The sequence below is a fragment of the Neofelis nebulosa genome, chromosome 14, assembly GCF_028018385.1.
Source record: "Neofelis nebulosa isolate mNeoNeb1 chromosome 14, mNeoNeb1.pri, whole genome shotgun sequence".
Lineage (NCBI taxonomy): Eukaryota > Metazoa > Chordata > Mammalia > Carnivora > Felidae > Neofelis > Neofelis nebulosa.
The window spans coordinates 39,272,819-39,285,543 of record NC_080795.1 but is presented as its reverse complement, the minus strand read 5'-3'; the positions used below and the strand labels follow the sequence as shown (position 1 = coordinate 39,285,543).

At 38.0% G+C, this 12,725-nt stretch overlaps 1 non-coding gene across 1 annotated transcript; it reads left to right on the top strand.

Annotated features, from left to right (window-relative positions):
- The first annotated feature begins 3,447 nt into the window (after positions 1-3,447).
- Positions 3,448-3,554, top strand: LOC131495197 (U6 spliceosomal RNA). Its single transcript, XR_009253828.1, has one exon. It is a non-coding gene; the product is annotated as a U6 spliceosomal RNA (small nuclear RNA).
- The last annotated feature ends 9,171 nt before the right edge of the window (positions 3,555-12,725 follow it).

Below are 12,725 nucleotides of genomic sequence, written 5' to 3'. Positions count from 1 at the left end.
GAGCTTGAAATCATTAGGTGAGTGTTCTTCACCTGTGATATGTTTATCCTCTTGAATGGAGAGGTTCTCAGGGATTTATGCCTTTATCGAAGTGACATCCAAATGGACTCACTTTCCAGACTCGGACCTTATTTTTCCCCTGCTACCATTCCCCTTGGAACATTCCCCAGCCATCCATGTTTTAAACATACAGATATTTTCTACTTGGGCATAAGGAAAGCTAGGGTTTTCAGTCACGAGTTCAAAAATGCCTTTAGTTAATCCAATAACCTTTCTTACACCACAGGTACGGTTTGAGAAACAACATGTTTTTCTAGTTTCATTTTTATACGCTTTTACAAAATAAACGACTTGTCTTTGAAAAATTAGAAGCCTTTCAAGCACATTCTGTTACAGTTTACTGAATGCTGTATAAACCTTAACGTTCTATTTATTGCTCGACTAGAATAATACAACAGAGCCAAGTTCATATCATCAGTTAAGTACCCCTTCAGTGCATGATAAAGCAAATATTCTACATTTGCCTTCCTCTTGTTTCATCTTCTTGAAAGGCTTATATTTCATCGATGTTTAAAAATATTCATGTGTCTACGGGAACCTGGGTGGCTCAGTCGGTTGAGTGTCCGACTTCTGCTCAGGTCATGAGCTCACGGTTTGTGAGTTCGAGCCCTGCATCAGGCTCTGTGCTGACAGCTCAGAGCCTGGAGCCTGCTTCCGATTCTGTGTCTCCCTCTCTCTGTCCCTCCCCCCTCACGCTCTCTCTCTCCCTCCAAAATAAATAAACATCAAAAAAAATTTAATACAAATAAAAATATTAATATGTCTCAAAGTGGAAATTTCCCCATAGAAATGTCTTCCTCGCTCTCAGGGACAAGTCAGTCTAATATGTTCTGCTGCAGAATTTTTAACTAAATCATTAATTGGTTTTCAGAGCTCCTGAACTTACTGGCAGAAGTTTAAATGTACCCTTAAAATCAAGGGAGAGGAAATATAATAAATGTGGAAACTCTATCATCCCTTCAACTACGAGACCACTTCTAAGTTAATGCTGTGCATCATAACTGCCAGTTACATAAGCTCTGTATATAAATTATTAAGCACTTGAGGTAGTAACACTAAAGCTTGTCCAAATGGAAAGATGCAGTGAAGTTTAGGCATTCCAATGACTACAAACTAGCAATCCTTCCTTTGTTATGGCCACTGCACAAATGTCAGGAAGACGCTGTCAGGGATTTCCTATCACCCTGAACCGCAACCTTTGCATGGGACCATCCATAACCAAGTGACCTTCTGCAGCTCATTAAAGGTAATGTAATGGATCATTCCCTCCTAATTGTGATCATCAGCAAATTAAGACTCCTTTCTAGACTAGACAGGCAGCAGGGAACTATGTGCCTAAGTAGAATGCATGAATAACTTTTCTTTTAGCCACGTGCCTTTCCTCCACACAAAGGAGAATATCGTAGAGTTGGGTGGTGGGGCAGATATGGAAGTTCTAATATGTGCTAGGATGTGCCTTATTTACATCATCTCGATGAAGCCACAAGATTTTTTTTAATTTTTTAATGTTTATTTTTTGAGAGAGAGAGACAGAGACAGAGACAGAATCTGAACCAGGCTCCAGGCTCTGAGCTGTCATCACAGAGCCCGATGCCGGGCTCGAATCTACAAGACGTGAGATCATGACCTGATAAGGCCGCTTAACTGACTGAGCCACCCAGGCACCCCTAGCCACAAGATATTTTAATGCTCTTCCGGAACTCAACCTTCATCCCAAAGCAGAGACGAGAGTAGAGAAAAATGATGCAGGTACATCAGGTGAGGCTCTTATTTGGCTAGTTTTGCAGTTATTCTCTTTTCCCTTCAGCTGACCTCTACTAGTAATTCTCGAACATCCCAGATACTATTATCTAACTACTGGTGGTAATTGTGAACTCTTTGGAAAATCCAATACTGTGATATTGATTTTTTTCATTTAAAAAATGATATATGGGGAAAGGAATATAGAAACCCATGTGAAGGATAAACCACAAATTCTTAGCATGAATCAAAACAATGTATCTAGAATTCTTATTCTATCTAATGGCTCCTATTCCAAATACATTTGTCCCTGAGATCATTAGTATACATTTTATGATTGCACTGTGGCTTTAATAGTTCCCTAGCATTTGGAATGTTACTGGAAATTGAAGGTTAAAGAGTAATCTCATTAGATCATGACATCGTGCCAAGGATTTTCTAATCTATTGGGCTAAGCAATCTCTGGAGGGGGCAATTTTAGCCTAAACATGAAAGGTCCTGGACGGTAGAGGCAGGATTTATCTCAGTTAGCATCAGGAGCTCCACACACGCCACCAGGTGAAGGTTGGCCAGTCTTCTTATGACTGGGCTCATAAGTTCAGTGTGCATCCAGCAAAAGGGTGTGGAAGGATTAGGAAACATCCATAATTCCTACGGTATATAGATAACACAAAATCTGCCATGAACACAATGACACAAAAAATGTTTTAGAAGAGCCCTGGCTTTCAAGATACAGTCCCTTAACCAGCAGTATCAGCACTATGTGAAAATTTGTTTAAAATGCAAACTCTCAGCCCCACCACCCTCCCACCTCCTTACATCTACTGAATCAGAAGGCCTGGCAGCGAGGCCTGGCCATCTCTCTTTCACCAAGCCCTCAAGATGACCGGGATGCACGCTAAATGTTCAGAAGCACCATATTAGGACACAAAAGATAGGGTGACTAGTCTACACACATTAGCCTTATATTCCAAGAAAATATTTTAATATCACGATGTAGGGACATAAGTTACTTACAAATGGAAATGATGGGAGGAGCCAGAGATTCCAGGGCACAGTCTCAGGCAACCAACCTTCCAGGACCACGGGTACTGGGCAGAGCGAGGGCCAGGGATGTGGACCAAGGTGACCTGACACAGCAGATGGGACGCCTGATAGCACAGCCAAAGCCCTGACTCACTGAATAGCTTTGAGCCCTTGAACAAATAATTTACTGTTGCTAGACCTCCTAAATTACAGTTGGACTGTATCTCTGGGGTCCCTAGAAACTGAACTATTAGTAAAATTCCTTTTATCCATGCCCTGCAACTTTTGTCCTTGTCACTATTACAGGACATTAACTACCCTCTGAGTCAAGGAAGAGACAGGCATGATTTTGCACTGTCTGTTGGAACACAGTCTACTGAGGCAAGTATTTACAAGTTTCATGACGCTCAGATCCCACGTCTTAAATACGTTTCTGAATTAAAATGGGGCAACTAATACTTGCATTCTTCCTTATTTGCTCTTCCAAGGTAGAAGGGGGAAAAAAAATGCCTTCAAGTAATTTTTCGTATTCACAAGTTATCATGATGAAAAGTACATTTTTGTGGACCTGGTTTAACCCTGGCCATGCATTACGGAAATAGCGTGTAAACAGCTCTTCCTGGGCTCGCTTCGGTGGCACATACACTAAAATTGGAAGGATACAGAGAAGATTAGCATGGCCGCGGCCCAAGGGTGACACACAAGTTCGTGAAGTGTTCCATATTTAAAATAAATAAATGGATAAATAAATAAATAAATAATAACAAGTAAATTGAAAAGTAAACAGCCCTTCTTTCTCATTGTGTGTAAAGGAAGGGCAATAATTGTGCGGCTCTTGGGCGTAAGGATACTAAACAGAACCTCACGTCTTTAAAAAGATCAGTGTCGGTTTATGACTATATTACCGTAGTTGGCAAAACCATAATTGCAGAAGGATGAGGAGGAGTTTATAAAACTGGTATCTCATAATTTCGTATGCATACAGCTTTCCGTCCCCCTTTTCTCCTTATATTTTATTTTTTTTTTAATTTCTTTTTTTCAACGTTTTTTATTTTTTTATTTTTGGGACAGAGAGAGACAGAGCATGAACGGGGGAGGGGCAGAGAGAGAGGGAGACACAGAATCGGAAACAGGCTCCAGGCTCCGAGCCATCAGCCCAGAGCCTGACGCGGGGCTCGAACTCACAGACCGCGAGATCGTGACCTGGCTCAAGTCGGACGCTTGACCGACTGCGCCACCCAGGCGCCCCTCTCCTTATATTTTAAAATAATCTTTAAAAACATAAATCGTTTGATCCTTAAAAAAGGAAACCTAAAGAGTCTTTGAATTTCCAGCTCTGCTGTCCTATATTTAGCAACAGTGGTTTACCACTCCCTTACATAATAATGTAAGATTTGCAACACTAAGCAAACCTACCAAGGAACAGCTATCCGTAGACCCTGTTAGATTTTCGTGTCTGAGCTGGATACCAGTTTTTACCACTTGTATTTTTCACAAAATGTTAACTCTAGCATGCTGACACTTTTATATATTTTCAATTAGCTTTATGATGCAGTCTTTCTTAGTCTTAGTCTTTCAATTTTTTAATCTTATGGTTATATAATATTCTCATACATTGCTATTCCATAATTTCCTTGACCATTACTCTAATCATGACTCCGTTTGTTTCAATATTTCTTGTCTTCAACATTTTGTTTCTACAGACACCTCTGAAAAAGCAATGCCTTTAATTTGTCGCCTTCAATAAATGCCAAATAGTGGTGTCACAAGTTTCGAGTAGTTACAAATCTCACTTATTTCCTTGTAAATGCTGATATTTTTCTTCTTCTTCTTTTTAATATTTATTTATTTATTTATTTATTTGGAGAGACAGAGCACGAGTGGGAGAGGGGCAGAGAGAGAGGGAAACACAAAATCTGAAGTGGCCTCCAGGCTCTGTGCTGTCAGCACAGAACCCAACTCGGGGATTGAACTCTGCAAAATCATGATCTGAGCCCAAGTCGGGCACAACTGAGCCACCCAGGAGCCCCTGACATTTTTTCTTCTTAAAATATGCTTCAAACTTTTTCCCTTTTGTCTTTTTTCATCATTTTTTGGTGTTTTCTCCTTTACTGAATCTTTGTATTTCTTCCCATATCTTTAGGCTGCAGATGTCCCTAGAGACCTGTCACCATTTCTCCTGTCTGCAACTAATTTGTGTCACCAATTTCTTTTTGACTTTGATGTCAATGTGAAGTTCAATTGTTTCTGATATTCACAAAAATAAAGCTATAAAAATGTTCACAACTTGCATAAACTTCTCAAAACATCGCATGCAAATACACACCCATCTTCAAAGGAGCTACCATAGAAGATTTTTCTTTTGGTTCAGAGATCACACCATTATGCAAAGTATTTTTCTTATTTTGGAATTTCCTTGGAAATCAGCTGATTTCTCTTATAATTACAACCAAGACGTATTATTCAGAATGATTACCCTCTTTGTTTTCCAACAACGAGCAGTGCAATACTTTTAACTGGTTGCGATTTTATCGTCAAATGCGAAAATTTGAAGACTGACACACATTCTTTGACGTTCCTTCCATCAGAAGTTAGGGCCTGTGTACCCTCCCCATGAATATGGATAGGCTCTCTAACTGCTTTGACCAGGAGAATATGGTGGAAGTGACAGACGCTCTTCCAGATTCCAAGCAAGCCATGAGAAACCGAAGTTTCCGTTTTTTTCCTCTTGTAAAACGCAGTAGTGAACTCTTGCGTTGCCGCGTGAATGGCCAGCTATGCTGAGCCCACCCGGATGTGGAGAAGCCCAAACTAGGTACGTGGAGATGTTGTAGAGAGAAAGAGACACGCCCAGCTCTTCCGTTCAGCTCCTAGCTTTTACGTGAACCCCCCTGAAGCCTCAGACATGATGGAGCAGAGACAGTACAATCTAACTGTGCGCTTCGAACACAAAATCGTGAGATGTAATAACGTATTTTTATTTTAGGCCACTCGGTTGGGGGACAGTTTTTTACATGGTAATAGAAACTGGAACGGGTAGTGACTACTCATCCTATTTCTGGAAAATTAAGTTATTTCCAGTTTTATACTATGGTTAATGATCCTCTATTAAATATGTTTTGTATAAATCTAGACGAATATTTGCTTATTTCTTCAATAGAAACTCCTATAAGTAGATTACTAGGTCAAAGGGCATAAAAATACTTGTAAGCTTCCTGATATACACTGCCAAGTTTCATTCTGGAAAGATGATGATAAACCACACTCCTCCCAGTAATGAAAAAGGTGACTGTATATTCACATCCCTTCCAACATGGGTTATTAATATTTTAGAAATTAGTGGTCAATATGATAGCCATGTATTTCTTATGCTATCAGTCAGGATGAACCTTTTCCTTTCAGATGATCCTTTCTTTTTCCTCTTTCATGAAGTGCCCAATGGTATCAGAAGAAACTACTCATAAATCAACTTAAAATTTTTATTTAATGCTTTATTCTTTGAATCCAGAACTTTAACCGTCAAAATTAAAAAGAATCTCAAGCATCACATCAGGCTTAATGTTATTTCTAATAGGATATATGTAGGAATAGAAAACTCAGCTTCAGTACATTTCAAAATTGACTCTATTGAAAATTCAATATGTAGTATGTATATACATGTATATAAATATGAATATATAAACAACATATTTTACTTCAAAATGTTAGGAAAATACTTCTTTACTGAGAAAATTCTATTTTATGCTGTCAACTTGGGAAGACAACGTAATCACACAATTGGCATTAGAACATTTTTTCTCTATTTTCTTTTTTCGCTTTTTTATTTTAACCATATTTACTTTTGTTGAAAAATATATCAAACACCCAAAGGAATGAACATGTCTGTTATACTCACGAAATAACAATAAAATGTACAACTACTGTAGTGGGTTGAATAATGAAGGCTCAAAGAGATACATTTACCTAGAACCTGTAAATGGGACTATTTTAGAAAGGATCTTGGCAAATGTGATTAATTAAGCTAAGGATCTTGAGAGGAGATCATCCTGGAGTTGAGTGGACCCTAAATTCAATGACATATGTCTTCGTGAAAGACAGAAAAGGAGAATATAGACTTTCAGAGAAGACCATGTGAAAATGGAGACAGAGATTGGGTTGAGGCACACACCAGCTAAGCAATGCCAAGAATTACCACTGGTGCTAAAAGAGAGGCATGGGACAGATCTCTCTTAAAGCCTCCAGAAGGATGGGGTGCCTGGGTGGCTCAGTCGGTTAGGCATCAAACTTTGGCTCAGGTCATGATCTCCCAGTTTGTGGGTTCGAGCCCTGCACTGGGCTCTGTGCTGACAACTCAGAGCCTGGAGCCTGCTTCCGATTCTCTCTCTACCCCTCCCCCCCACTCTCCTCTCTCTCTCTGCCCCTCTCTCCCACCCTCCTCTCTCTTTGCTCCCCCACTCTCCTCTCTCTTTCCCCCCTCCCACTCTCCTCTCTCTCTGCCCCTCCCCCCACTCATGCTCGGGGTTTCTCTCTCTCTCTCAAAAATAAATAAACACTAAAAAAAAATTTTTTTTTAAACCTCCAGAAGGAAAGAACTCTACTGATACATAGATTTTGGACTTCTGACTGCCAGAATGGAGAGAGAAAAAATTTCAATTGTCTTAAACCTTCCACTTTGTGCTAATTTGTTAACAGGAAAACTAAAATAGATTAAATTGACAACACCAAATGCTGGCGGGGATGTGGAGTAACTCTCATTCACCGCTGGTGGAAATGCAAAACAGCACAACCACTTTGGAAGACAGTTTGCTAGTTTCTTACAAAAGCAATCATACACTTACTATACAATCCAGCCATCATAGTCCTTGGCATTTACTCAAAGGAAATGAAAACTTAAGTCCATACAAAGGTACAGATGTTTGTAACAGTTTCGCTCATAACTGCCAACACTTAGAAGCAACCAAGATATTTTTCAGTAGGTAAGTGAATAAATAAAAGGTGGTACAACCAGACAATGGAATATTATTCAATACTAGAAAAAAATGAGTTCTGAAACCATAAAAAGACACAGAAGAAACTTAAATGCATATTACATAGATTAAAAAAAAGCCAAGCTGGAAAGGCTACATACAGTATGGTCCCAACTGTATGACATTCTGGAATAGGTCAGAAAAACTATGAAGACAGTGAAATGATCAGTGTTTGCCAGGATTTGGGGGAGTGAGGGACAGAAAGGGATAAGCAAGAAAGGCACAGAAAATTTTTAGGGAAGGAAAAGTACTCTGTATGATACAGTAATGGTGAATACATGTCATTGTACATTTGCCCAAATCCATAGAATGTGCAACATCAAAAATGAACCACAATGTAAACTGTGGACTTTCGATGATTATGATGTGTTGATATAGATTTAACAATTGTAGCCAATGTACCATTTTGGTGAGAGATGTTGATAACGAAGAGGCTATCCATGTGTGGAAGCAAAAACTACCTAGGGAATCTCTGAAACTTCCTTTCAATTTTACTGTGAACCTAAAACTGCTCTAAAAAATTAAGGCTTTTTTAAAAATGAAAGTAAAAGAGAGGCAATTGCAGATTTTTTAAAAAAGGACTGAAACCAGTTTGTTAAGAAGTTACCTTGGTATCTCTTCCCAGTTGCATCACCTTCCTTCCCTACCAAAAGTAATCACTATCCTAAACCTTATATTAAGCATTCCCTTGTTTTGCTGTACAGTTTCATCATAGATGCATAGATACATGAGAGATGATTAGATAGATAGATAGATAGTCTAAACTATGCTGTTTTGGTTTTGTGTGTTGTTGAACTTTATATAAAATGGAACACTGTATACATTGTATATCTTTCTAACTTGCCTTTTGGGTTAATATTATGTTTGTGAGATCCTTTCATGTTGCTTTAAACAGATGAAGTTCCCCTTTATAAAGCTTATTCATTCTACTGTTTGTCAATCTGTTGTTGAGAGATATGTGGATTGTTTATAGTTTTCTTTCTGCTACAAACAGTGCTCCTAAAATCGTGTTTGAATTATGTCTCCAGGTACATATAACAAGAATATCTCTGGCTGAGGAAGTATAACTAAGATTAGAACTACTGGACTCCGTGCTAGTCACATTCTTCAGGTAATAGCAGAATATTTCCAAAGTGATTGAACCGATTTTCACTCTCATCAGCATTAAATGAGTGTTCCTGTTGGTCCATAGCCTCCAACCATTGTTATTGTTTAGATCTAATTTACATAGATCATTTTCAACCAGGAAAATGTCAACTGAACATCAGAGAATCTTTTTTTTTTATTTTTAAAGGCATTATTATCTAGAATCAGATAAGCATATTCTGAGGACCTACTGTGTTTTGTACCTACGTTATTCTATTTAATCCTCACAGCACCATCAGGAAGATATTTTAATTGCACACGTACAGCTGAGGAAACTGAGCTGCAGAGAAATGACTAATTAACTGGTTTCCACAGTTGTTAATAGCAAGTACTCACCCAAAGATTCTGGCTACTCATCTTTCTGTGATACCCCTCTACTTTTCAAAACTGAAAATCTGTAGAGCTATAGCCATGTCACAAACCGAGTTCATGTACCAACTTCCTAAAAAAAAAAGAGAGAGAGAAAAAAAAAGAAAAAAGAAAATCCTAAGGACCAAATTAGAGTGGAAAACTGCCACTCATTTTAGATATACATGACGTACTATTGACAAAGAAGAAATCCATTTTTAATGCTTCAGCATATCATTAGGGAGGCAAGCTGACTGAGTGAACTGAGCTGGCATTTATCGCTGAACCCAGATAAAGAGCCACTGAGTGTGGTATTCTACGACCTTCTTCCTGACAGCCACTGACAATGTATCCAATTACTTAAGCAGTCTTTCTAGCATCATTTAAGCAGGTCTAGCTTTCCTTGTTCCACTTCAGTACAGGGAAGGAAATAGTTGGACACTTCAATAGTAGCATCTGAGATGAAGGAATCTCCTTTTTTTAAATTCCATGATCTCTGGGTGCATCTACACCTTGACAATCCATTTTTTAGCATATGATTATGAAAACGAGACGAGCATTAATAATCCAGTTTAATATATTGTCATAAAAATAATAAATGACGGCTTCTTCATACTTCTTGCCCCTTAAGATTTCAAGGCAAGCAATAAAAATACGACAGCTTATAGGAGATAACACCTAGCCTCTGAAAGGCTATCTCTATCCCACCAGATACTAGTTAAAGAAAGATGCAATTTTGGAGATAACGTGAAGCATTGACAGTATAAGGCAGAATTTGCTGTGATGCTTGATAGATCCCATAGGTACCCACCCGACAACTGACAGCTCTTTGTGAACAGATTTCATCCACTCCCTGCCCATCACGAGGCATGTACAAAGGCTGGGTTCAGAGCCTGCATCCACTAACTCTGTTGTCCTCAAAAGACCAATGCCAGGTAACATGACCAGAGGACTGCCTTTGCCAAGACAAAGATTGCCAAAGGATGCTTCAAGGGAACATTTTACTGGGCAGATGTTACTTTGCTGTCGAGACAATCCTACTCAAAGCATACGCCAACATAATTCCCTCTGAATACCATGATATTATAGAGATGACTTTTGTCTTCAGTGAAAATAAAAAGAGCTGACCACAAAATCCTATATACAAAAAAGGTCTGTTGTCCATCATTTCCTCTCACAAAAATCTATTGATTAGCACTTCTATAAAATGACCGTTGATATTCTCACTGATGGCACTAAGTTTCTGTGTTTCTGAAACATTTAAGACTTGGTATTAGAGTTGGTTGCTATATGCATTATTTCGGTTACTTGGTTTTTTTATACTGTTGAGCCTTAGTGTAACTAACAGAAGAAACAGCTAAATAATTAAAAGTAGTTGCTTTTGGGGAATGGTACCTGGAGCAGGAAGTGGTCAGGGAAGGGGTGTCAAGAGTGGTGGGGAAGGTAGAAAACAGAGTAGCTGGTTTTCATTATGAGCCTTTCAATCTCATTTGGTTATTAACCATTTTTGCATATACTTCTTTTATTTAACATTTATTAAAAATTAGAGATGCCTCCAAACTTTACGGTTTATGCAACATCTTATCTCCTCAGTTGCCTCATGGAGTAGACTTACATGCCCTTTCTTCTTCTTTTTTTTTTTTATTTTTTTTAACGTTTTATTTATTTTTGAGACAGGGAGTGACAGAGCATGAACAGGGGAGGGTCAGAGAGAGGGAGACACAGAATCTGAAACAGGCTCCAGGCTCTGAGCTGTCAGCACAGAGCCCGACGCGGGGCTCGAACTCACGGACCGAGAGATCATGACCTGAGCCGAAGTCGGCCACTTAACCAACTGAGCCACCCAGGTGCCCCATATGCCCTTTCTTCTTGATTTAATAGCTGTTTATTTGACTTGGGCACATCATTTAAACATTCCAAGTATTAACTCATCTAGGATAGTAGGGCTAATTTTACTGCCCTCTTGGTAACACAAGATTTTATATATCAACCTAAGTGATATGGAACAATTTAAATATCTATAGGCAATGGATCCTTTTATAGTTACAGTAATTGTCATTTTTTTTTCATGCCTATTCATAATTTGTTGTAAAGGCAGGCTTGAAGCACAGCTGTTTTGTCATCGTGTGTAGAAAACCACTGAAAATAATGTAAGGTTGTTTGTGGTTTTATTGACCTCATCTCAAACTTTGATCCTGTACTATCCTGTACTATCATTGATCACACCATGACATTTATTATACCCTGAATTTAAAAAGCAATCATTATATTTTACCTATACACAAGAATAATTACCTTATTATTACAGATTTTAATAATCATTTTTATATATAATTTGTGGGTTTTGTAATTACTTAACATTGTGATAATGATATAATAATAATTTTATTAGCAATTTGAAATTTGGAAACACGATAGAAACTGATGGCTGAATTATATACTTAAGCTTTATTAATCATACTTTCCTTCTCTTTAATTTTAACCAGACTGTTATTGAACTTGAACATCTTCATGTGCTTTCCTATATCTAATTGCATGATTTCTGCTTTGTCTTTGATTTTGAAATGCTTCACAAAGATCTTTTATTTCCTATTCTTCAGGAGACTCTAATCTTGAATGTAAACATAACCATTTTTCAGAGCATCTGTCCCCATTAGGTTTCCACATAGATTACTGTATTCAAATGGAAAAAATAACCTGAATATTTTTCTACACACGTTCATTGGATATTTGGAATCGAATCCCAAATTGGAATGTTTTACTCATCCCCAAAATGATCCATCTCACTTTTTAAAAAGTATAATTCCTAGAGGTAGCATAAAGAAAAGGACAAAAAGAGAAAAGCGTGGCTTGAAAACATAAAAATAAAGTGAAAAATTAAAACAAAAATTAAGACAATAAAAGAAAAAGAATAAAGACAAAGCATGTGAGATAGATAATTTTATCCTCAATTCTTATGTGTTAATTTTAGTATAAGTTATTTGATTACAAAAGTAAGACAAAAATAAGCAACATAAAAATAAATGCAAATTCTTAAATTTTTCATGTATTTAAAAAATGCTAAATTCCAGGGGCTCCTGGGTGGCTCAGTCGGTTAAGCGTTGGACTTTGACTCAGGTCATGAACTCGCGGTTTGCGTGTTCGAGCTCAGTGTCGGACTCTGTGCTGACAGCTCAGAGCCTGGAGCCTGCTTCCGATTCTGTGTTTCCCTCTCTCTGTTTCTCCCCCGCTCACACTGCCTCTCCCTCTCTCCTGCTCTGTCTCTCTCAAAAATAAAGATTCAAAATTAAAAAATAATTAAATAATAAAATTAAAATGCTAAAACGTGACATTAGATAAAACTGTTAAGAAAATGATACAATCCCACTGTCATGTTGT